The 25,789-nt window shown below is 42.0% G+C and overlaps 1 long non-coding RNA gene across 1 annotated transcript in view; it reads right to left on the minus strand.

Annotated features, from left to right (window-relative positions):
• The window catches only part of LOC309641714, a 68,453-nt gene that overhangs the window by 958 nt on the left and 41,706 nt on the right, over window positions 1-25,789 (minus strand). Inside the window, exon 4 of the long non-coding RNA XR_014252745.1 lies at window positions 140-25,106. This is a non-coding gene — a long non-coding RNA (uncharacterized lncRNA). The remainder of the gene's footprint in view (window positions 1-139; window positions 25,107-25,789) is intronic.

Here is a 25,789-nt window from a genome sequence, read left to right on the forward strand (position 1 = left end):
CAGGCTTAGGGTTTCCCACCCAAATCTCATTTCCTTCCGTAGAACATTTGTGGAATGGGTTGCTCAACCCCTGAGTAACCCTGCCCACTTCACCTGGAGTCACATCAGAGCAGTGTCCACATTTGTCCCCTGCACTCACCAGAGCCTCGCTGCAGCCGTATCATGGGGTCTCGGACCCTCGTGCAGAAGAAGCCCTAAGGAACTAGATGGAGGCCAGATCCTGTGTTTTCTGGGGAAAGTTAAGTTATTTTTACAGCAATTACTTCTGCAACTTCCTAGGCAATCAAACTAAGCACCTGGATACAGAAGCCCCACCTCTCACAGATAAGGATCAGAATGGACTTGTTGAAGTGACGCAGTAATACGGAAAGGCAGCACAAAGGTGAACTCTAAGAGCTGGAGAAGTTACAAGAGACAGAGTTTTTTATGGGACCATTTCTTGCCCATATGCCTGCATCAGACTTCTCTTTCAGAGCAAATCCTCAGTTATGTTTCCCTTAGATTCCTATTCTATGTATCTTGCCTCACCTGGTTTCCCGGCAGACACATACTGCCCCATCTTTCCATCTCCTGCAACCCACCTGGTGTGGGCACCCTCAATCTGGGACTTCACCAGACTTCAGACCACAAAATGACCCTAAATCCTTTTCCGATTGTGTGTCCTCAGCTACCAAATAAGCTGGCCAGTCAGCATTCCTCATGAAGCTTCTCCAGTGGGCAAAGCAGCATCCTGAGCCCTTAACAAGGAAAACTATAGAAACAGAAGTTATAGGCGCTGCCCTTAAAAAATGTGAATTAGTGCCTGCGGGTCACCCATTAAATGGGAACCATTATCCTCAGCACTTGCATACATTTTCCTTGATTTATCTTCACAATGACCCCAGCAGTTGAAGCCCCATTTTCTCTGTTTTCCAGATGAGTAAACGGAACCTGTCTGAGGCTGAGGAACGTGTCTCAAATAACAGCTGGTGAGTGACAAGTCCAGGACTTCTGACTCCAAGCCCAGGCATTTTTCACAGCACCAGAGTTGCATTAAAGAGAATCCACCCTACTCGCAAATACAGAGCGCTGTGACCTGAAATAGACTCAGAATATTTGCAAAAGAGCATGTCAACAAGAACAAATGCGTGAAAAAATAAACCCCAAGCTTGTGTGTTCTGGTCTCTCTGGATGAGAGGGGTTCAGCAGTGAAAGATTCAGAAAGGGGGTTCAACCTTTGAAATCTAGTTTGAAAGGGGGCTACAGATTGGCAGGGAAGAGAAAATAAAGTTGGAATAAGCACCTTCCCTTAAGGTTACTTAGACACTCCTACTGCTATGAAATGAATTTTCCAGTCTGTCTCCCTGAGTAGCTGGAATCACGCTGAAACGTGGCAGGGTGAATTCAGGTCAAGAGCACAGAGATATTTCTGGTGACGAGGTGGTTAAATACCAAACCATTTCATTAAAGGAAGTGGTGAAATGTAGATTTTTTTTTTTCCCTCAGATGATTTTGGCTTACTCCATTTGGAGACAGGAGCTAGAATACACGAGCTCTGGAAACCTCATCTGAAAATGACAGTTCTGCAGCTATAAGATAACTTTATTACACTGGCATAAAAAGGGTTCAGGGCGAGCCACATAACAACAAACTATTACTCAAGCCCAGACCCTCCCAGAGAGCTGGTGCAGGAGCTTTTCACCCTTCCTCCCTGGTTCCCATACTCCAACAAGCATGAACTAGAAAGGGCCTGAGTCACCGGGTCACGTGACTGAAAGTGCACGCGGTGCCTCTCCAGTGTTGGCAGGGCCACATGAAACCAAAATAGCCAGTGCCCTGCGAGCCAGGGAGCACCAGACACTGACAGGTTCATGTCAGGAAACACCCCGGGGCTGCCATCCAGCCATCGGAGCTTTAGAGAAAAACCATCCTTGGAAATTCTTCATTCCAAGGCACACTGGCCTGGCTGCAAGACCAGTCTAGCCAGTCTCGTACTTCACTGGCGTTCACACGTGGGGTCTGCTGCACCCTGCAGGCCCAGGATTGCTGGGGAGAGCTCAGCATCACTCCCTGTTTCAGCGTCGTTCACTGTTGTTCACAGGAGAGGATATTTACATTCCTACCTGTTCAGGTGTGTGTTGGTCAGTCAGTTGATTTAGTTGTGTAGTCAGTTGGTTAATTGATTGGTTAGTTTGTTCATTTTGTAAATAGCACAAGGGCACAAACCACCTGCAAGAAAATGATGTTGTTTCACAGACTCGTTCATGATTTCACTGCCCCTGTGGGAAATCAGAAAAGGCCTTGAACAGGAAGTCCACCTGAAGAACCTTTTCTCCTGCTCTATGATTTCTGTTTTCCTACGAATGATGGACCCGGAGACGATTTAGGTTTAGTCGGACCTTAGGAATCATCTAACCCAATCTCGTTTTCCAGGAAAGGAAGCCCAACCCAGGAGAGATGGAGGAACTCACCCAGGTCACACATCTGGCCAGTGCGCTTCACCTGGGAATGAACCAGCCCACATCCAAGGTGAAGGAGGAGGAAAGAGGCCATTTCCCACTTGTGTTTCAAGTAACACTGTACCCTTCACCTGTCCGTGTCCCAAACACCACCACCATCACCAAACACACACACCTACGCTGCCTGCCCTACTGCTTCTAAGAAATCACTGAGTCTTTCATTTCCAGGAGATTTTAAATATATAGGCACCATCGTTGCCTTCCAGCAGAAATGGGAGTGGCTTCCTGACCACAGAGGGAGGTGCCATCCTCAGCAAGCTCAGGCTGGGTGACAGGTTTTGTGTCATCAGTCTTGTCATTCACCTTTTTTTTTTTTCATTCCTGCCTCCCAATTCCCAGAACCCACCTCCTCACCACTCAAGTGGATCAATTGGGTGTAGACAATGAGGGTGGTTGAAAGAGCCGGGGTTTTCACATCAAAAGGCCTAGATACTAGTATCAGCTGCATGGCCTCACTCAAGACGTTTAATGATTGGCATTTTAAACTGGCAACAGTAATGCCATGGTGCCTTGAGAATGCAATGACATCATATTTTGGGAAAGCCCTTTTGAAACGGTTGTGAGAGGAAGCGTAAGGGATTTTCATCACTACCTCCAAGCTGTCTCCAGCCTGAACACGCGAGCAGCGTTCACAGCCCAGAGGAAGGGTGTCAGCAGCTGGGCTGGGCCAGAGGCTGGCCTGGAGATTGGGAATGTGGTCTCCCCCACCTGTGTACTCAGGAGAGAGCCGCTTCCCACCGTCCTCAGAGGAGACGTGGCAGGGGCCCAGGGTGGCTGGAGCCCAGAATGCACTGGGGCTGCTCTCCTGTCAGCCCCTGAGGCTGCTGTGTGTGTGTGTGTGTGTGTGTGTGTGTGTGTGTGATTGGTTCTCATGGCTTCTGGAGCATTTTAAAGAGGCTGTGTCACGGCTGGCCTGGCAGACAGGCAGCTTGCTCTAAGGCAACAGCTCATTTTTTTTCCCAGCCTGATCTTGTGCAAGTGGAGTATATCAGGGATGTGGACGCCTCTTTCCTCTTACTTCATGTCCTTCAAGCAGTGAGTTTCTCCCTCCCACTCCACTATCTTCAGCAGTCTTGACAAGAAACGATAGTCTCCTACCTAACTAACATGAATGTCTCGCCGTCCTTCTTCATCTCCAAAGACTGTTCCTTCAAGAAAAAGAGCATCCCTTTTTTTTTTTTTAACTTGGAAGCAATGGTATAGTTTTAACCATGACAATGATGGGGGTTCAGAGCAGCCTCTTTTTACCAAAGGGGAAAGGTGGGGGGAGGGATAAATTAGGAGTTTGGGATTAACATACACACACTACTGTATATAAAACAACCAACAAGGACCTACTGTATAGCACAGGGAACTCTACTCAGTACTTTGTAATAACCTATATGGGAAAAGAATCTGAAAAGGGATAGATATATGTATAACTGAATCACTTTGCTGTACACCTGAAACTAACACAACATTGTAAATCAACTATACTCCAATATAAAATAAAACTTAAATTAAAAATTTTAAAAAGAAAGAAAAGAACATTCTCTTTTATACAAGTTAACCACAACACCTCTTTCATCACTTCCTGAATCCCCCCTCTCTCAATGAGCATAGCAGACCCCACCTTCAATTTCTCCTTTCCACAGATCTTTTCCCCTCTGCCTATGAGCATATCCAGGCTTCTAATAACTTGAGAAATGTTCCTCGATGCTTCCTCCACTATTTTTAATCCGATTCTTATTTTCCTTCCATTGCCACACTTCTTAAATCAGTGATCTATAGGAGCAGTCTCTTCTTTTCCTGAAATTTTGCTCCACCCCATGCCCCATAGAAACTTTTCCCCCAAAGGTCACCAAGGAGTTGTCTAAAGGTCAGTGACTGATTTTCAGGCCTCAGTCTTCCTCTGCAATGTTGATGTTCCACTCAGTGGGATTCATTCGCCCCATGGCTCCTGTGAACAACCTTCATCTCTGTTTCTCTGCCGGATCCCATGTCCCCCTGGTCAACTCCTCTTCCTTTTACTGCCTCCTAATATGGACATTTGTTCTCAGGGCCTCTGCTATTCTGTTTATTCTCTTTCCCTTATTAATTTCCTTCACTCTCTTAGATGGATGTTTGTTTCATTCTGAAGACATGTCCAAACCTCCCTGTGGGGGGATGGAGGAGGGATGAAAAAGTAGGAGGCTAGCTAAAAGATGCTGGGCTTCTTGCTAAGGTCATGAAAACCTTCTAAAATTGACTGCTGTGATGGTTGTCCATATCTTCGAATAGTCTAAAAAACATTAAATTGTATACTTTAAATGGATGAATTGTATGATACATGAATTACATCTCAATAAAGCTGCTAAAAAGTCAAAAGATGTCTGTAAGGAATAAACAATTGGAAAACTTAATGGAAAAAAAATCTCATCCATAAAATCAACAGAATCTGGAAAACGAATAAATATTGTACAAAACCTTTATTTAGAAAATTACAGTATTGAAGTACATAAGAAAAGACCTGAATGAATGGAGATATAAAACATGTCTGTGAATGGAAGATTCAATATTGAAAAGACATTAATTTTCCCTGAATAAATCTATAAAAGAGATGCAACTCCATTCAAGTATTTATTGGATCCTAAAATTCACAAGTAAGGGAAAGGGGTTAAAAATATCCAAGACACTCCTGATAAATAAAGTGAAAAGACAAGGCTTGCTCTACCAGAAATCAAGACTTAACTATAAAGTCGAATTATTGAGAGTGTATTAGTAGGGGATGGACAAAAAAGCCAATAGAAGAGAATAGAGAACTCAGAAATGGACTCGCATATAAATTAAAACTTGATAAATGAGAGAAATGACCTTAAAAATAATCAATGGAGATTTTTAAAGAAAAGATGGCGTATTTAATCAATCAGTGATCCTCATATGATTGATTACCCACAAAATTATGTCTCTGTCTTCCACCAACCACAGAAATAAATTCCAAGTGAAGTAAAACATAAATTTGAAAAGAAAGCTTCACAACTTTTAGAAGAAAATTGGGAGAATTGCAGAAAATAAAATATAAATCATTCATAAACATCTTAAAACCCGTTATCAAAGAAATTCAAATAAAAGTAAGAAGAAATTTTCACATATTAGGTTATCAAAAATATTTTTCTTGGTAATACTCAATATTGGCAAAAGTATGATTCCATGAACATTGATATGCTGCTGGTAAAAGTATAAATTACAACTAATATTCAGAAAAACGATTTGGCAATTCGGATAAAAATGTCCATAATTTTTTACCTTGTTATTATACTTCTAGTTAACTATCAGGAGCAAAAACAGGAATATGATAAAGATTTGTGTTCAGAGATGTTATTTATTGCATTGTTTATAAGAGAAAAAAAAGAAAGAAAGAAACAGCATAAATATCCAAAATAAGGGAATGTTTAAATAAATTATAGATTATAATTTATTTATAAGATAGACTATTAGCAGTCATTCACTTACAATGATGTTTATAAAGAATTCTTAAAGGCATTGTGAAATAAGTGTGCTGTAGGGTTAAGTAGCAATATAGGGTATAGACCTGTATTACAGTGTCATCCCCACTATGTAAACATACGCAGGGGTCCTCGTTATCTACCTAGTCATTATCCAAGTCTCCAGAGTTGCAAGATTTAATGAAATGAGGGGGAGTCTGGAGAGCTGCACAAATCACGTGCGAAGCCACTAGCAAATAATTCAGAGTTAGATCCATAAAAAATTGAAGGTAAAGTTGGCAAGGGTGATGATAAGATGGGCCATGCAGAAGAGAATAATCTGACTAGTAAAGTATTCTGAGAGGCCATTGAGGAAACTGATGAACTCTTCAAATGTTTTTGCAAAATTGGTCCTCTTTATGACTGTGTTACAAAATAATCCAATATGAAGCGAAACGTGTAGTATTAAATTAACTTTCATTTTCTTGGGAAAAATTATCCCCCATCCCCTCTCCTGCCATTTTATTTGTTGGTATTTTCTTCTAAGAATTGGTGTGTAATTGAAAGTTTAACCTAAATTTCATTTCAAGAAGACTTATAGTAAAGTTATTTGTATATTTTTTATTGCATTTTCAAGGTAAAAATCATAAGGATTCTTTTTAAGAACTGTTAAAAGATAAACGAGGCATATTAAAAAATTTAAGAGTTTATCTGAGCAAAAATTTGTTGGCATCAGGCAGCACCAAATGGGAAATGGTTAGAAGCACTCCAAAGACAAGAGCCAGGACTAACTAGCCAGTCTCCAAAGACTAACATAGAGAGTGTTAGGAAGCAAAGAAAGGAAATCATCTGATTGGCTATAACGTAAGCCTAGTTGGCTGTTTGTGATTGGTTGTCCCAAGTGTTTCAATTTGGTAACCTTGGGGCATTTACAGGCTGAGATTTTGATTTCTTTACATAAGCCGCCTTGGCATTAGAGCCACCTAAGTCTAACAACCTCCTTGTTTAATTAATTTAATGCTACTTATGAAATTTTGATTCCCATTTTAATTGATTAACTTCAGATGATTCCTAGTTAACAAAGACTTCCTGATTATTACATACAGAAAACAAAAAGTGGACAGTACCATCAGATGGAAATACAATGCGACCCACTTATGTGATTTCAGTGAAATTAATTTAATAATATATTGTGTTTAACACAATTATCCAAAATATTACAATTTCTACATATAATCAATATAAAATTATTAATGGGTTTTTTTTTTTTTTAACTAAAGCTTCAAAATCTAGTGTGTATTTGACACTTAAGAGCATTTCAGTGGGAACAAACCTTATGCCAAGTATTATATAGCTCAGGTCTAGAAGAAAATGCACACAAAATGATTATGTATAAATGGAGGGATTACATGTGAGAAAATATTTTCTTAATTAACATTTTTATTAATTTTGGCTTCAAGTATCACATATTTCTAGCTTTCTTTTTTCACTTACAAAGGATAATATTTTTTCTATATCTCTCATTTATTGGTCAGTATTTAAATAATACATTTTTCCCTTATTTTTTTTCTTCTCTTCTTTGCTACTTGCATTTTATTTCCTGTTTTGGCTTTTCTGGTTTTCTGAGCAAATTATTTCTATTTTTTCCATCCTTTTCTCTGGTAGCTTGGCAAACTTCCACTTCTGAGATCATTTTAAAGCAACCCTTAGCCCTGCCAAGTTAATTTCTTTCTACCCTTCCCTTCTTTCCCATGGGTCAAGATAGTTTTTTCATATGTTATTGAAACCATATTGTTTTCTTATGAAACAAGCAGGTCTCTTAGACTTCTTTTTTTTTTTTAATGTGGACCATTTTTGAAGTCTTTATTAAATTTGTTACAATATTGCTTCTGTTTTATGTTTTGGTTTTTTGGCCCTGAGGCATGTGGGATCTTAGCTCCCCGACCAGGGATTGAACCTGCACCCCCTGCATTGGAAGACAAAGTCTTAACCACTGGACCGCCAGGGAAGTCCCTCTTAGACTTCTTTGTCTTTAAAAAGACCCTTCCCAGCAGACTCTTTAAGCTACTGGAATCCACTTCGTTGATTTTCATTCTTCTACCCTTGCAGGTTTACTCCTTTCTGTCCTTCAGAATCATACATTTTAGAATGTATAAATGCCTGGTCACTTTCAACCAGGTTGCTAAATTTAAAATCTGAAATACTTTTTCCCTGAACACGAGTATCACATCAAGTTCTGTTTTCAATCCAGTGCTTTAACTTCTCCATCTCTTGCCATTAAAGGCTATTTCTCCTTAGAAGAGCCGGAGAAGGACTTCCCTGGTGGTGCAGTGGTTAAGAATCCGCCTGCCAATGCAGGGGTTGCATGTTCGATCCCTGGTCCGGGAAGATCCCACATGCCGCGGAGCAACTAAGCCCGTGCACCACAACTACTGAGCCTGCACTCTAGAGCCTGCGAGCCACAGCTACGGAGCCTACACACCACAACTACTGAGCCCGTGCTCCACAACAAGAGAAGCCACCACAATGCCGCTCACTGCAGCAAAGAGTAGCCCCTGCTCGCCACAACTTGAGAAAGCCTGCGCAGCAACAAGGACCCAACGCAGCCAAAACAAATCAATAAATAAAATAAGATAAAAAATAAAATATTAAGAAAAACCAAACAAACAAACAAAAAAGAAAAACAAAGGTGGTGGTCAGTGGATGGAAAAGTATTAAATAAAAATACACAACAGCCCGAGAACTTATTTTGCATCACTTCCCTGCTATCTCCTTTCACAGAGAGAGACGCAGAAATTGTTGGGCTGCACTACTGCATTCTGTATTGAACATTTTGGGCTAAGTTGTACAAAGAAAAATGGAATTTGGTCAAGAGATGGTGTATCCTTTTCTTGAGCGTAACTGCTAAATTTCACTTTTTTTGATGTCCTTAAAATCCCTGAGTTAGGTGAGAAAAGAACTGTCAATATATGTATAAGCTAAATAATGTTGAAATCTTCCTTATATATTAGGAGATATATATATATTCATATAATATATACAATCTAATAGATTGTATATTAGGAATGATATATTCCTTACATATCATTACTGTAAGACACGACACACTCAGAAAATAGAAGAGTTCATTTAAATAATAGAAATAAACAGAAAGGAAAAAAGTAATAGAGGTGCTGGGGAGGGGTACTCAGGTAGCAGCCTACTGAATACTAACTAATACTACTGAATACTAACAGCTTACCAAAGTGATTCAGACACAAATTTACAGATGAAATCTAATTCTCTGAACATCTGCTCAGGAACCCTCACAGGCCACCCACAAAAAACAAGAGCATCCTTTTTTCTCCCCTTGGGGATGGGGGAGGAAGGCTATGAATAATAGCTTCTTAATGCAGGAAATGGAAAAATAAAATAGAACAAACACTTGGATTTGGGGTGGAATGAATTAATGATAATTTATATTTCCTATGCATTGTGGGTAAAAGTGGTGAAACGGGCAGATCAAATGAGGTTATTTGAGGGAGGCGCATTTTTTGTTTGTATTGTGCCCGTCTCTGTCTAGGGCTTGAGCAGACTGGTAGTCACTCTGAAAACAGTAACATTCTATATGCATCAATGTTTAGAAGAAGGTAAGAAAAAAAAGAAAAAAGAAAGAAAGAGGGGGAGGGAAGGGAGAAAGACAGGAAGGAATTTCAGTTAAGTGTATTTCATTCGTAGAATCGGTTTCCTGGAGGGGGGAAAATAACAAGACAAAATATTGGTTACCATTGGATTAAATTCAAAAAAACATTTATTGAGTACTTGCCCTGTGCTAACTCGTGCTAGGTGCCAAGGAGTGTCACGAGATAACTGGAGTGAGTAGATCTCTACATAAGGGATAACCGTGTCCTCCTTCCCACTGTCACATGCTCACAAAGGATGGTCCCGATTTTACCCCATCACAAGGCAGGAATCCACATCAGGATGGAGCCCAAACCAATGCCAGTTCCCTTTGAGCGAGACCAATCCAGGGGAGCCTCAGAAGAGAGGAATGAATCCAGAAGTCATCTGCATCTTTCAGAGTCGACCTTAATCTTGAGTTATTATCCCCTCTAAAAGTGGTCTCTGGCCATTCTCACAATTTGCTCTGTCTTCTCACTAACTACTAAACCAGCTAGATAGGAGCTTTGGGGAATGACTCAAACCAGAACAGAATGTTTAGGGAGAATGTATAAAGCGTTATTTATGTCTAGGTGGGTTACTTGTGGCAGGTTACTCTCTTCCCCAAGAAAGAACAAAGGTGCTGTAAGTTAAGGGAAATCATAGTGCCTGGGGCTGAAGAAAGGATGCATAGGGTCTGGGGAAAGCTAGGGACCCCGGGTTTGGGAGCCAGTCACTATCTGTGCACTCACTACTAAATAAATTATTCAACTTTTTGTGTCTCTGTTTTCTCAAACTCCAAATGATGACAATATTACCTATGTCACAAGGTCATATTGATGATTAAATGAGATAAGAGACTTGAACATTCTGCAAATGTCTAACACAGATGGTAATTAACATTTATAAAATTATGAGAGAGATATCTGAATAGGTGAAAGAATCAATTTCTTAACAGCAGGGGGAGTGAGCCTGAGAGACCAGACTTCAAAGAGAGCCCCTGGAGACAAAGAAAGGACTAGACTCAGAAAGCTGGAAGGAAGCATCTGGCTTGATGCCTCCATGACAGAAGCTATCCAAATAATCAGACTCTGCTCTGTAATTTGGGAACCTGGGATTATATTAGTATAATCGTATTGAGTCTAAATTCTACACGCTGTCTGTGAGAATTATAAGCAAAGAACATCAGAAGGCAGCCTAAAATCCACCGCTATCAAGGGCTTTAGAGGCTGGGGTGTGTTGTGTTCTAGAAGCCCTGAACATGGGCGGGACGTAGCTGGCCACTGACAGAAACCTGGCTATAGTCCCACCTCACCGTCATCTCCATCCTGTTTGAAACTGCCCTCCTGGGGCCAGGCTGAAGCTGGACCAGATTCCAAGTAAATAGGGATGCAAAGTGCCTTTCCCTGGACAATCCAGGGAGACTTGGTGTTAGTTCTTGGTTCCCAGTCCTGGGTTTCTTTCCCCCTTGTCTTTGTTTAATTTTGCCTTTTACCCTGTTGCATCTTTTGAGCCCACACAATAAAAGCTGTGAGGAAACCAGTGCTGAACTGACAAAGAGGGCTGCAGAATTGAGCTAAAATGGTCCTTTGAATCTCACTCCTGGTAAATCCTAGAATGACCAGCTTTTCCCTTACATCTGTTTCCTCCTATCAACTAAACGCCAACAAGGACACATAGTCTCAAAAAACTTACTACTATTTTGCAGACAGCTGCAGAATTCCAAAACACTGTAAGAATTTTGAACAACTAAAGCAGGAATCGTTAATAAGCAAACTGCAATTAGCTTTGGACAATTAATTCAGGTCAATAATCAACTGGTCCTATTTAATGTTTAAATAGCAGGTTAAATTCTCCATGTTAAGTCCAAAGACTTGAGCCAAACTGTGGTACTCATGTTCCCCGGGCATCTCTGGACCCCAGAACCTTACCACTCCCTCCACCCATCCTGCAGCATTCACACTATCTTCCAGCCCACGATGTCTGACCCGGAAGCCCCCAGCATGCTGCGGCTGAGAGCACTGGAGGTGTGGCCAGTCCTAATTAAAACGTGCTCCGAGGGCAAACACACAGCAGATTTTGAAGACTTGGTACAGAAATAAGGTAAAACGTATTAATAATTTAAAAATACTGATCACAAGTTGGATATATAGAGTTAAATAAAATACACTATAAATATAATAAATAAATAGCAGGTTAAAGTTTACAAAGTCTTTTACATCCATTGTCTCATTTTTTAAACATTAATTAACTTATTTATTTTTGGCTACATTGGGTCTTTTTTTGCTGTGCGCGGACTTTCTCTAGTTGCAGCGAGCAGGGCCTACTCTTCGTTGCGGTGCGTGGGCTTCTCATTGCGGTGGCTTCTCTTGTTGCGGAGCACAGGATAAGTGGGCTAGGTGCGTGGGCTTCAGTAGCTGTGGCTCGCGGGCTCTAGAGCGCAGGCTCAGTAGTTGTGGCGCACGGGTTTAGTTGCTCCGCGGCATGTGGGATCTTCCTGGACCAGGGCTCGAACCCGTGTCCCCTGCGTTAGCAGGTGGATTCTTAACCACTGCGCCACCAGGGAAGTCCCCCATTGTCGCATTTGTTGAAAGCTCCCAAGGTGAGGCATGTATTTTTGGTAGGTACCCCCAGATGGCTCCAAGTGATTCTGGCCTCCTAGTATTCATGCCTTTCTGTAGCCGCTTCCATATGGAATGGGGCTGACCTGCATAACTGTTAGAATATTGCAGAAATGATGGAGTGCCACACTTCACCAAGACATTGCAGCTTCCACCTTACTCCACTCGTGGGTCACTCTCTCTGGGAGGAGCCAGCTGCCATCTTGTGAGGACACTCAACGCCTCTGATGGCTAATTTTATGTTGTTAACTTGACCTGGCTAAGGGATGCCCAGATAGCGGGTAAAACATTATTTCTGGGTGTATCTGTAAGAGTGAAGGCGATCAGCATTTGAATCAACAGACTGAGGAAAGAAGATTGCCCTCACCAATGCAGGTGGGCATCAACCAATCCATCAAGGGCCCAAATAAAAGAAAAAAGTAGAGGAAGTGCAAATTTGCTTTTTCTGCTTAAGCTGAGACACCCATCTTCTCCTGCCTGTGGACATTGGCGCTCCTGGTTTTTGGGCTTTCAGGCTCAGACTGGGACTTACATGGTTGGCTCCCCGAATTCTCAAGCCTTCAGACTCTGAATTACATCATGGGCTTTCTTGGTTTTCCAGCTTGCAGGCAGCAGATATTGGGACTTCTGTCTCCATAAATGCATGAGTCAGTTCCTATATTAAAATAAATTATCTACCTATCTATATCTATATATCCTATTTGTTCTGTTTCTCTGGAGAATGCTGGCTAATTCAGCAGCCCAATGCAGAAGTCTACATAATGGGGAACGGAGACCTTCTGACAACAGCCAGGAGCAACTTGGAACTGGATCTTTCAGTCCCCATCAAGAATTCAGATAATTGCAGCCTCTCCCAACATCTTTTTTTAAATAACAGCTATATTGAAATATAAGTTACATATCATACAACTCACCCATTTAAAGTGTACAATTCATTTAAAGTGTACAAGTGTTTTTTTAAGTATATTCACGTACATGTGTAACCATCACCACTGTCAGTTTTAGAACATTTTCATCACCTCAAAAGAAATCTCGTATCTTTCAGCTGTTAATTCCCTATGACCCCATACTCCCCGGCCCTAAGCAACTTCTAATCTACTTTCGGTTTCTATAAATTTGCCTCTTCTGGACATTTTACATAAATGTAATCATCTAGTATGTGGTCTTTTGTGACTGGCTTTCTTCACTTCGCATAGTGTTTTCAAGGTTCATCCGTGTTGTAGCAGGTATCATTACACCATTCATTTTTATGGACAAATAATATTCCATTGTATGGATATACCACATTTGTTTATCCATCCATCAGTTCATGGACATTTGGGTTATTTTCAACTTTTGTCTACTATGAATAATGCTGCTGTAAATATTCATATACAACTTTTCCGGTGGACATATGTTTTCATTTCTTTTTGGTATATACCTAGGAATAGAATTCTTGGGTCATATAGTAACTTTGTGTTTAACCATTTGGGGAATGGTCAGACTGTTTTCCAAAGTAGCCGAACCAGTGTATGTCCGGAACAGCAGTACATGAAGATTCTGATTTCTGTACATATTCACCAACGTTTGTTATAGCTGACTTTTTGGTTCTAGCTACCCTAGTGAATGTGAAGTGGCATGTCCCTGTTTTGATTTGCATTTCCCTGGTAACTAATTGTGTTGAGCATCTTTTCATGTACTAAGTGGACATCTATACACCTTGTTTAAGAGAAATGTCTGTCTGTTCAGTTACTTTGCACTTTTTAAACTGGGTCATATGTCTTTTAATATTGAGTTGTAAGACGTCTTTACATATTCTAGACACAATTCTCTTAACATATATATAAATTGCAAACACTGTCTTCCATTCTGTGGCTAGTCATTTTACTTTCTTGATAGTGTTTTCTGAGGTACAAAATATTTTAATTTTGATGAAGCCCAATTTACTTATTCTTTTCCTTTATGGATTGTGCTTTTGATATTATATGTAGGAATCCATTGCCAAATTCAAGATCATGAAGTTTTACCCCTGTGTTTTCTTCTAAGAGTTTTATAGTTTTAACTCTTACAATTAAATCTTTGATTTTGAGTTAATTTTTTAAATTTATTTATTTATTTATTTATTTATTTATTTATTTATTTATTTATTTATTTATTTTTGGCTGTGTTGGGTCTTCATTGTTGTGCGCGGGTTTCTCTAGTTGCGGCAAGTGGGGGTTACTCTTTGTTGCGGTGCGCGGGCTTCTCATTGCGATGGCTTCTCTTGTTGCGGAGCATGGGCTCTAGGTGTGCGGCCTGCAGTAGTTGTGGCACGCGGGCTCAGTAGTTGTGGCTCGCAGGCTCCAGAACATAGGCTCAGTAGTTGTGGCTCACAGGCTTAGTTGCTCCGTGGCATGTGGGATCTTCCCCGACCAGGGCTCGAACCCGTGTCTCCTGCATTGGCAGGCAGATTCCTAACCACTGCACAACCAGGGAAGTCCCTTGAGTTAGTTTTTTATGTGGTGTGAAATGAGTCCAATTTCATTATTTTGCATGTGGATATCCAGTTGGCTCAGCACAATTAATTGGAAAGACTATTCTTTCCCCCACTGAAGGCTCTTGGCACCCTTGTCAAAAACCAGTTGACTACAGACACGAAGATTTGTTTCTGGACTTTCAATTCTATTCCATTTATGTATATGTCTATCATTATGCCAGTACCACATCTTGACTACTGTTGCTTTATAATAAGTTTTGAGATATGTTGTTCTTCTTTTTCAGGATTGTTTGTTTATTCTGAGTCCCTTGTAATTCCATATGAATCTGAGTGTCAGCTTGTCTAAGAAGCCAGATGATATTCTAATAAGGATTACATTGAATTTGTAGAAACATTTGAGGAATATTTCTATCTTAACAGTATTAAGTTTTCTGACCCATGAACATAGAATGATTTCTATTTATTTGAACTTTATTTAATTGTTTCAATTTTTAGTTTTCACAGTATAAACTTTGCACTTCTTTTGTTAAATGTATTTCTGTTTTATTTTTTGATACTATTGTAAATAGAATTGATATCTTAATTTCATTTTCATTGCAAATATATCCTACAACCTAGCTGAACTCATTTATTAGTTCTAATACTTTTTGTGGATTCCTTAGAATTATCTATATACAAGATCATGTCATCTAAAAATACAGATGGTTTTACTTCTTTCTTTCCAATCTGGATGACTCTTTATTTCTTTTTCTTGTCTAACTGCGCTGGCTATATTCTCTAATACAATGTTGAATAGAAGTGGTGTGAGTGACATCCTTATCTTGTTCCCGATTTGCAGGGAAAAGCATCTAGTCTTTCAGCATTAGGTAGATGTTAGCTATGAGTTTTTCATAGATTTCTTTTACCAAGTTAAAGAAGTTCCCTTCTATTCCTACTTTATTGAGTGTTTTTATCATGAAAGGGTGTTAGATTTGTCAAATGCTTTTTCTGTATCCATAAACACGATCATGTGGGTTTTGTTTTTCATTCTATTGATATAACATATTATGTTGATTGACCTACCAAAATCTTGATCAAGACCTCACAGGAGACCCTAGGCAAGAACCAGCTAATCTGCTCCTCAATTCCCAACACACAGAAACTGTATGAGATAATAAATGTTAATTCTTTTCAAAGCTGCAAAGTTATGGGATAATTTGTCATGCAGCAATTGATAACTAATACAATATAGTTATAACTATTTTATAAATGAAGAAACTGAGGTTTGGAGTGTTTGTCTGCTTCATAATTCTGGCCTGGGTTACAGAATTAGAAGTAGAAGTGATTTGAACCAAGTCTTCTGCTTCAAATAACAGGGCTTCCTCCACAAAGTTCTACTATGTTTGGTGACCGAGACCCAGCTTACGGCGGACTGCTGTCTCTGGTTGGCAAGCCCATTTCATATGATCGAGCAGGTAGTTCACTGCAAAGGGGCAACCGGCTGAGGGGGCAGAAAGGGACTAATATCTGGCCTGTGCTTTTTCTACCAAGCTGTGCACCCTGACTCAGGGCTGCATCTGCCCAGAGGAAATGGCCCCTTTTCAAATGTGTCTGGAGGCATAGTCTGGTTGTCAAGCCTCATGCCCAGAGGGTTGATACCCACGTGTTGGCACTTTTTTCTAATTTGCACAAAGGTATTGTACAAGCCAGTTAGTTTGTTCCAATAAAATTTATATAACTGGAAAAAGTTTCATATTTCCCTGTTTACTAGTTTTGCATGCCAGTTAGGCAATATTAGTCAATGGGACTGGTGCCAGACAAATTTTTTAAATCTGTGACAAGATTTGTACTCACCACCCTCCCTTACCCCCTTCCCCACCAACACCTCTTCCCTAGGACCTGGCATTTAGGAAGAAGAAGCACAGGAAAAAGACCTCATATTATCTGAGTGTCTCCTGTGTGCCAACATGTGGCTGGTCACCTTCTATGTTCAATATCATTTAATGTTCATAATTATGAGAGGAAGATATTATTATCCCCATTTTACAGATAAGGAAAGCCTGAGAGAGGTCAAATAATGTATCCAAGTCCCACAGATGGTAAATGGTGGCAATGAAGTTAGAACTCAGGCTCATCTGGCTCCGGAACCCATGATCCACCCACACAGCTTGAGGGTCCACAAATTTACAAAGAAATCTAAAGGAGGTGTCCCACCAGGAATACTAAAATTCTCATAGAGAACTTCTGCTGAATAAATAACACTCAAGACTCAAATAAATTCATCTAAAATGGTAGACTGTCGAGCCTTGAATTATAGGATTGTTTGGGGCATTAAGAACTCCCAACACCCTTCAAAACATACCACATAAGTTACCTCCTTGACTTGAAGTTTGCCCTACTGACCAGTTTCCATGGATCCAGACAATCCACTGAAGTCCATATCCTGGATCTCAGAGGCTAAGGTACTTTTTAAGTCTGAAACAGAAGAGAAGATCTACTGATACAGCAGGACAGATGCTCATTCATTCTTTCAACCAATCTTTATTGAGTGTTTACTATGTACCAGGTATGTGGCAGGGGCAGAAGAAACAGCATCAACCAAGGCAGATACGTTCCCTGCCCTCCCGGAGCTTAGAAGATAATGGGGCCCCTTGAACTTGCCCCTTCCCCTTTTCACTGAAACACACACACACACACACACACACACGGCTAACCGAGTAGGAGAGAAACTACACACTTAACTCTCCTTATAACCCCTACAGTGGAAGGCTCAATTGCTAGGGCAGACACTGATGGTTTAAAAAATAAGCAATAGCCCAGAAAGCTGAGATAACGCTTCCAAAAAATCTTCCTCTTACTTCTCAAGTGAACAACCAGACCGTACATACAGATGTCGCCAAGCAGACGTTCACAGGGTCAGCGGGAAAGGCTCAGACTATACCCGTCCCCCCACCTCCCATGACCTGAAGGTAAAGAGAAGGCTGAGAAAAGGGCCACAGAGGAGAAACGACCTTTAGGAAAACTTGGCTTCGGAATCAGGAGTGTCAGCTTCTTATTGCCACGATTTGACCAGGGATTCTCAGAAGGTGACAGAGTTTGGGTTCATTTCAGAACAACATGTAGAAAGAACTGACTGGCCACCCAAAACCTTATCTGAACCTAAAATGTCTGCAGAGTTGGGCAATAAAGCTAAAAGAAACAGCCTTTTCCTTGCAGACTTTTAGTGCCAAGACTCCTTCTGGTCCCCTTGTAAGTGAGTGAATCTAGAAGCCAAAAAATTAAATGGAATTTTTGGAACTCGAGACTGGGTGTGCTGCAAGCTGAGGACAGAAATATTCAGGTTGATGAAAGTGGGGTGTAGGCTTGTTTTCTTTAGGGTCCTTCCCATCCTCTAGAACTTTGGCCCATGTTAATGGAGTCAGGCTGGCTTCCAGGCTCCTTGCAACGACCAAAGTTCAAGGTAATCTGCCCCCAAACTTCTCCATTTACAGTATATTATATGGAGAGTATTAGCTAACAACCCCCTTTTAAGACAGAATAGGTTCCGTAACTCCATATACCAGAAAAACTGGTTCGAAAAATGGAATGTGACACCATGTCAAAGAAACAGATGCACAAGTACTGATAAGATAGAGATGTGGGCAGACTCAAGGCTGCTGCAGAAGGCAAAGGAAAAGCCAGTGTGCAGGGTCCAGGTCCTACATCTCCCTTCAGCCGAGCACACAGCTTTCCCTCTTCATAAACGTGGGCTCAGGAAAAGATGTAATTTGAGAGGAAATGATTCAGATAAATGAAATGGATGGATGGATGGATAGATAGATAGATAGATAGATAGATAGATAGATAGATAGATAGATAGATATAGATGAAATCTATAAAACATGAAAAGCCCTCCTGTGTAGAGAGAACACTGCATTGGGAGTTAAGAGACCAGGCTTCTAGCCCAGGCTGCCACTAGGTCCCAGCTGACCTTAGGCAAGTGATCATAACTTCTAAGTCTCATCTTTGTTTCAACTGAGAAATGCCCAATGTGGGCTAAAATTTCTCTAAGGACCTTCAGCTCCAACATGAGTTGATTCTCTGATTGCAAGGAAACTCTAGAAGAAGCCGACAGCTGCCTTTAATGACCAGAGCTGGAACCCTACCCTAGTCTCCCCTTCTTGAGAAGACGGAGTTTTATATGGAGATAAGCCTGAGAACTAAGTCATCTCTTTGCTTAGAAGACCCCTGTAACTGAGCACAGAACTCAGTTTACAGATGGAATCAACACACTGTACTCTAAAGAGCACCATACTGTACCCTGGGCCATAATAATAACCCCAACATGGTAATGATGTAAGTGTACTGTTATTGAGAACACGTAATGGGTCAAACATGGGGCCCAGAATCTTATACATATTGACTCCTTCAATCCCCACAACAGTCCTACAAAATTAGGACGATTAGCATTCCCATTTTACAGATGGGAAAACTAAGGCTCCGAGTGGTTAAGTGGCTTATCCAAGATCACATTGATGCTAACAGCAGGAGCAGACTTCAACGCCAGGCAGTCTGATATCAGCGCTCTTGACAACTGTGCTGTTCAAAGTGGAAACCAAGATGGCGACCCTGTTGACATTTGAAGACTCATCAGAGAAGGGAGGAGACATTGTGAAAGCAACGAAATACATTTTCTAGCAAAGAGGTAGCTACTCAGTAAAAATTGGAATCCTTGTGGGGATGCCTCAGAGATAACTTCAGTATAGGCTGGCCAGACATACTGAGTTATTAAAGAACAGTGACTCCAAGGAACAGAGGAGAGACAGACTGAAAAGGAGTTCTCCAGGGAAATGATGAAATCAGGTCACTGACAATTGGCAGAATGAGGGAAAGATAAATAGGCAGGTGCCGGCAGACAGGGTGAGGGAGGCATGTTGGCATGTTGGCAAGGGGAATTGCCAGAAATCCACACCAAGTGTCCAAGAGTCTGTCTGCATTGCTTAATGGTTCTAGAACTATTTGAATGGAACTTGTACACTACTGAATTCCCAGTTTAGATCTAAAACAGGGTCAGTTCTGGATCAAGTGAGCTGAGAGAGGGCTCTCTCTTCACCTGCTGAGGTAGCTTTTCCTCCGCATGTGTGCTGATTTCTTGTGGAGAGCGAGAAAGGAAAGTGACACGAGTTAGCATTTAAAGGCGATCCCTCTATAAGACTGAACTTCCAAGACATTCCCTTCCCTGTTGCCCCACAGCCTTCACCTTCTAGTTCAGAATTTCCAGAGTCCCAATCTTTCCCTCCACTCCTCTGTCCATGCTTGAACTTAAATACATATTCCACATGGCTTATTCCTTATGAAAAAGTTTCATCTCTTGCTTCTTTCCAACCTTAGCAACAATGAAGCATCATTGTCTCTCAAAAAGGGTCTGGAAAAGCTAGTCTGCAGGAGAGAGAGGAAGGGTCCGTGATGACAAAGAGCCACCCCAGAGCTGATACCAACCGGAAGCAGATGCCTAACATGGTGCCTGCCACGTGCCAAGGACTCAGGATTTGTTGGAAGGAAGGAAAGAAGGAAGGAAGGAAGGAAGGAAGGAAGGAAGGAAGGAAGGAAGGAAGGAAGAAAAGAAGGAAGGAAGGAAGGAAGGAAGGAAGGAAGGAAGGAAGGAAGGAAAGAAGGAAGGAAGGAAGAAAAGAAGGAAGGAAGGAAAGAAGGAAGGAAGGAAAGAAGGAAGGAAGGAAGGAAGGAAAGAAGGAAGGAAAGAAGGAAAGAAGGAAGGAAGGAAGGAAAGAAGGAAGGAAGGAAGGGAGGAAAGAAGGGAGGAAGGAAGGGAGGAAGGAAGGGAGGAAGGAAGGAAGGAAGGAAGGGAGGAAGGAAGGAAGGAAAGAAGAAAGGAAGGAAGGAAGGAAGAAAAGAAGGAAGGGAGGAAGGAAGGAAGGAAGGGACGGAGAAAAGACGGGTTATTCTGATTAATATTTATAGCTGATTTGAGGATTTGAGGATTTCCAGACTGTACTAAGGGACTGACAGAAACCCCTGAAAAGTATAAAATGAGTCAAATAATACATTCTATTTATGACCTTGATGGCTGCTCTGTACTGTTTTGTTTCTTCAACCTTAAGTCTAGAAATTCTCCACCAAGTGGTCCTAATAACAATCCAACTTTATCTTCCTTAGCTCCTACAGGGAACCCTCTTCCCCAGCAAAGTCACCAGGTCAGATCTGTCTAATTAGAATTATGTGCACACCAGTCTCCTGCACTAAAGTATAAGCTTCCAGAGGCTAATGTGCTAAAACATTTTCTATCTGCCCCTCCAGGTCCACTTTCCATCTTTCTCCACCCTGCCTTTGAGAGGCTGAACTCTTCAGACTATTACCCAGACTCCCTTGCACCTTCGGCTTCCGGTGGGTTTGGCCAATGGGAGGCGCAGGTGAGAGATTGGGGGGTGGGAAGAGGTCTGGGGATTCATTCCCTCCTGCCGAGCCATGTTCAGGCAGTGGCTGTGGTCTTCTACCCAACGCCACAACTCCTGTCAAACAGCCCTTCTCTGAAAGTCATGACTCTCTCCGGGGCGGCTAGCCACCCTTTTCCCCTGCGCCATCAGGCTGAGAGGTTGCGTGGGTTTTCCACCGTGTTTATCCTTGTGGTTCTCTCGATCTCATCCCACAGCTTCGCAAATTGTCCATTCATGAAATCTCCACTTGCGTATCTATTCATTACGGATCACTCACTGTGTGGACTGACACAGGCCCCAGAGCCCCAGCCCTAGTCCCACAGGGTCACCTCCTAATTCCTTTCGCTTTACTAGCATTCTTTTGAAGGTGATAAATGTATCACTGAGTTCAGGCTTAGAAATCTCTCTTACAATGTAAATATGGCTTCTGGGAGGAACACACTCTTACGGTGATCATTCTGGCAGTGAACAAGCTTATCAGACTTACAGGAGAGAGTGAATAAATATAACGTATTTTGAAAGCCTGTGATTTATTAGCCATTAGTTAAGTGCTATCGCTTATGGGACTCCCTAAAGACGTAGTGCAGCAGATGTTGCTTTGGAGTGGGACAGAGGGAGGGAGAGACTGGTCAAGGCAGAACAAAGGAGGACCTGAGGGTGGGTGACTAGAGGGGAGTGAGGACATGGAGAACAAAGGAAGGGGATCGTGTCCAAAGATAGGGACGGACCCTGGAAAGAAACTGGATTCATTCACATATTTGTACAGGGCTGGGCTGGCCCACCCTTTCCTTCCTCCTCTTCGCCCACCATCCCTTCTCCACTTGAACCGCTACTTCCTCTTCCCTCCTGTGTCCTCAGTCGCCACTCATATATGTATTGTCTAGGTGACAGAGGAAATGCACATTCACGATTGCTCAGAAAGAGGCTGGGTACCTCTTGCGTAGCATTCAAACAGCTGAAGGTCTGGGGAAAAGTTAGGAACATCCATACTGATGTTCTCAAGAAACTTGGAGGGCTAGGGTGGTAGCACATGGGGTGACCCCGCCTTTCCCTGGCATTTAATTAAGACCAGTGCTAAAAATATCACACAGATGTGAGGCTTAGTGACTCTCTGGAGGGCCCCTACAGCTGTTACATGATTCTCTGAGGCACAGGCCTCTTTGTCAAGAAGCAGAGGGGAGAGGCGAGGGTGTGTTCACTCTCTGAGCACATGTACAGTGCTGGTTTCTTGCTTGTGGGATTTGCGGCAGAGGCTGCTAGTTGCCTACTGTAGCATCTATTCTCAACTTGTCAACTAGAGAAATGACATTTCCCAGGCTCCACTAAGTTCTGGCCCATGTGTTATAAGCAGAAGTGATGTGTGACAGCTTCCAGGAAATCTCTATATAGGACAGTTGTCAGGTGCCACTTAACCCCTTTCTTAATTGTCCCTTCCTTATTTCTGCTGTTGGGAGTATGGATGTGATAGCTGGAGCTTGAGCAGCCACCCAGGGCCATGAGATGGAAACCACATGCAGAGGATAACAGAGTATTAACAGCGAAGTCTGAGTCCCTGACACTGTGTATGATTGTATCAACCTTAGACAGCTTACCCCTAGACTTCTTATATAGAAGAAAATATAGAAAATAAATTTCTATTTTGTTTAAAACACTGTTATTTTGGTTTCTTTGTTATATGTGACCTGATCTGATTCTAATTGATAAAGCCTCCTTCCAGGCTTTAGCTAGAACACCTAAGTTATCTTGAATAAATTCTAGTCCAAAAATTCCATTGTTGTTTCCTTAATTTCTCCAGAGGCTCTAAATATGAAACTCACTTCCCTTTTTTTCCAGGGAAGTGAAAAAGGCAATATTTCCATGATTCCAGAAGATGTCCATCTCACGGTCTGAATGACAAAGTGGAAAGTAGTGTATCATCTAGGCTCCCATCCAGGCCAAAGTCTAGTCTATGGATTCCCCGAGAGCAGCTGTGCCACAGTCTAACTACTACATAAGCAAACAATACCCACCTACACTTAGGGTCATGAGTGAGCTTAGTAGTGATTCAAAGTCTCCAGGTGACTTGATGATCCTTAGATGACAAGAGGCTTAGGAAATAGAAACGCATCCTTTTCAGCTAGAAAGCAACACTCTGTGAGTCAGAACTGGCACAGCAGGACTGAGGCCTAGAATGGTCTCTCTGGCCACTTCGGGAAGTAGTTAACACTGGAGGGAAGTGGCCAGTGATGAGAAGGGAGGGTGGAGACTGCGGGGCTGCTAGGGAGTGAACACAGTGTTCCCTCCGGCTACGCCAGCCACATGGTGTGTTTCGGTCCTTCATGGTTGAAACCGAGCGGGGCCTGTGGGGCTCCCAGGCACGGAGGCCTTTTTGTCCCCCCTTTCTTGTAGGCAAGACTCCAGCCTCCATGACCTTCCCTGAGTTCCAAAGGGCAGATGTGAACAGTTGCTAATCAAGGGAGGAGCAGCCAGGAAACCACCTGAGGCGAGATTAAAGGGACCAGAGAAGCTCATCAAGATTAGGAAACCCGACCACCTGAGACCCTGCTCACACCCTCATCTTGTCAGCAACCCCATCCTTTTGAAACTTTGCAGAAGAAAGAAGAATGCGAGATTGTTACTGCCTAGATCCTTATCTCATACCCCTGACCACAAGCCCCGACTATAACACCTCTCCCTATGCCCCAGGGAGGGGGGCACAGTTCTTGAGGTGCTAGCCTGCTGTGTTCCCCTCTCTGCCTGGCAAAGAATAAAGCCACCCTTTCTCCTCCAAAACTCCGTCACCGTATCTTATTTAAGCATCGGTGTACAGGGAGCCAATATTTTGGCATCATGGTCTTGCCCTAATGAACTTCTCTTTTCCCATCACTCCCCGTGGTCTCCACTACCATCCTCCCTGCCCTAAACGTAAACTCTAGATCATTCCCTGAAGAAACTCTGCTCTCCCACATCTACAGGCCTCTGTTCATGCTGTTCTCTGTGTTTAGAACGCTCTTAACCCTCCACCAGTTTGAATGACACCTCCTCAGTGCAGCCTTCCTAGATTTCCTAGGATAAAGTTAGAACCTTTTTCCTCCGTGCTTTCAGAGCACTTAGTACATTCATACAAACGTCCATCTTAGGGATAATGCAGGGCTGTCTCATATGCACATTTAACTTGCATGGATTTAACTGCACATGCTCAGTAAACAAAAAGAGGGAAAGGAAGAGAAAAGAAAGAGAAAGACATCTTTTTTTTTTAATTCCCCTCCCCCTGCAAAATATACCTTAGCTTCAAAAAATAAAAAAAATTTTTAAAAAAAGGAAGTTCTAGCTGAAATGCAAAGAAAAATGAAGGAAGTTTCTTAGAGTTGATTTCGGGGGTTTTTGCAGGGGTGATTTCCCTTTGTCATTTCACTTTATATGCTGACTTTGGACTGAATCTCTGAATAAGATGTGACACTTGTGCACAGCAACATGTGGTGGTGTCTCTGACTGTCCCCAGACAGAATGCTCCAGGCTGTGAGCTTCTGAAGGGCAGCAATTTGTGTTATTCATTTTGGGGTCTCCTGGGCTTAGCACAGTGTCTGGTAGATAGTTGGTGCTCAATAAACATTTGTTGGAAGAAAAGTTGAAGGATTCCAGTGCTTCACATTGGCTACACCATAGTCAGGATCTGAGGGAGACTGTCTCACCCCACTCAGCTCTCCTCACTCTTTTCACACTGTCATCCGGTCCCTTCTTTGAAGACACCTGACCATGACCTTTCCAAAGCAGCACATGTCACTTCTTTGTTAGCAAATGTCTACAAGGTCCAGTTGTTAGAAAATGAAGACTGTGGCGCCGTGAGCTTCATTAAGTGAATCCTGCTGCTGTCACCACTGCCAGTGGGATGCACTCCAGGAATCAGAAGCCTTCCGTTACTGAACTCACAACACTGGCTTTTGGCTTTCAGGGTTTGAGGAGTTGAGGGTCCGTTCCATTCTCGACAATGATCTGAGATCTGCCTTTAACATCTCAGTTATCCAGAGATCAGCCTTTTGGAATCCTCAGAATGGCTATGACTGTGGAAGTAAGAATGGAGATATCGATCGATAGATAGATAGATAGATAGATAGATAGATAGATAGATAGATAGATGATAGATAGATAGATAGATAGATAGATAGATGATAGATAGATATAACTGAATTACTTTGCTGTACACCTAAAACTAACACAACATTGTAAATCAACTATACCCCAGTATAAAATAAAAATTAAATTAAAAAAAAAAGACTTTGGGGTGCATAAATCAACTCTTGATCACCCATCATGATGGATCAAAGAAAGATGAGGACCTGAAGGTGACAGCTGATGTCTGCTTGGCTGAGCCAAGAAGAAAATAAGCCCCAGTTGCTGGTGGTGCAGAGGAGAGGGTGTCTTTGGTAAGGAGAGGCATAAAGCTGTCTTAACAGTGTTTGGGTTGGTTTTTTCTTTTTTTTCAATTTTTTTCTCCTCTTATCTTCTCCTTCTACTTCATTTTACAGGGAATTGAAAATCCTTGCTTTGTTTTCATCCATTTATTCAAGAAATGTCTTTTGAACATCTGCTCTGCACCAGGCACTGTGCTGGGCATTTGCGTTCAATAAAGGAAAAGCTCACAGTCTCACAGGGAGACAAGTAAAGATTAAACAACCTAGTGTGGGAAGTGCTAGGATCAGGTAACAGTCAGCATAACAGAAGCATATATGAGCGGCACCTACTC

This window comes from Balaenoptera physalus (genome assembly GCF_965194825.1).
Source record: "Balaenoptera physalus genome assembly, chromosome: 13".
In the NCBI taxonomy this organism is placed as follows: Eukaryota; Metazoa; Chordata; class Mammalia; order Artiodactyla; family Balaenopteridae; genus Balaenoptera; species Balaenoptera physalus.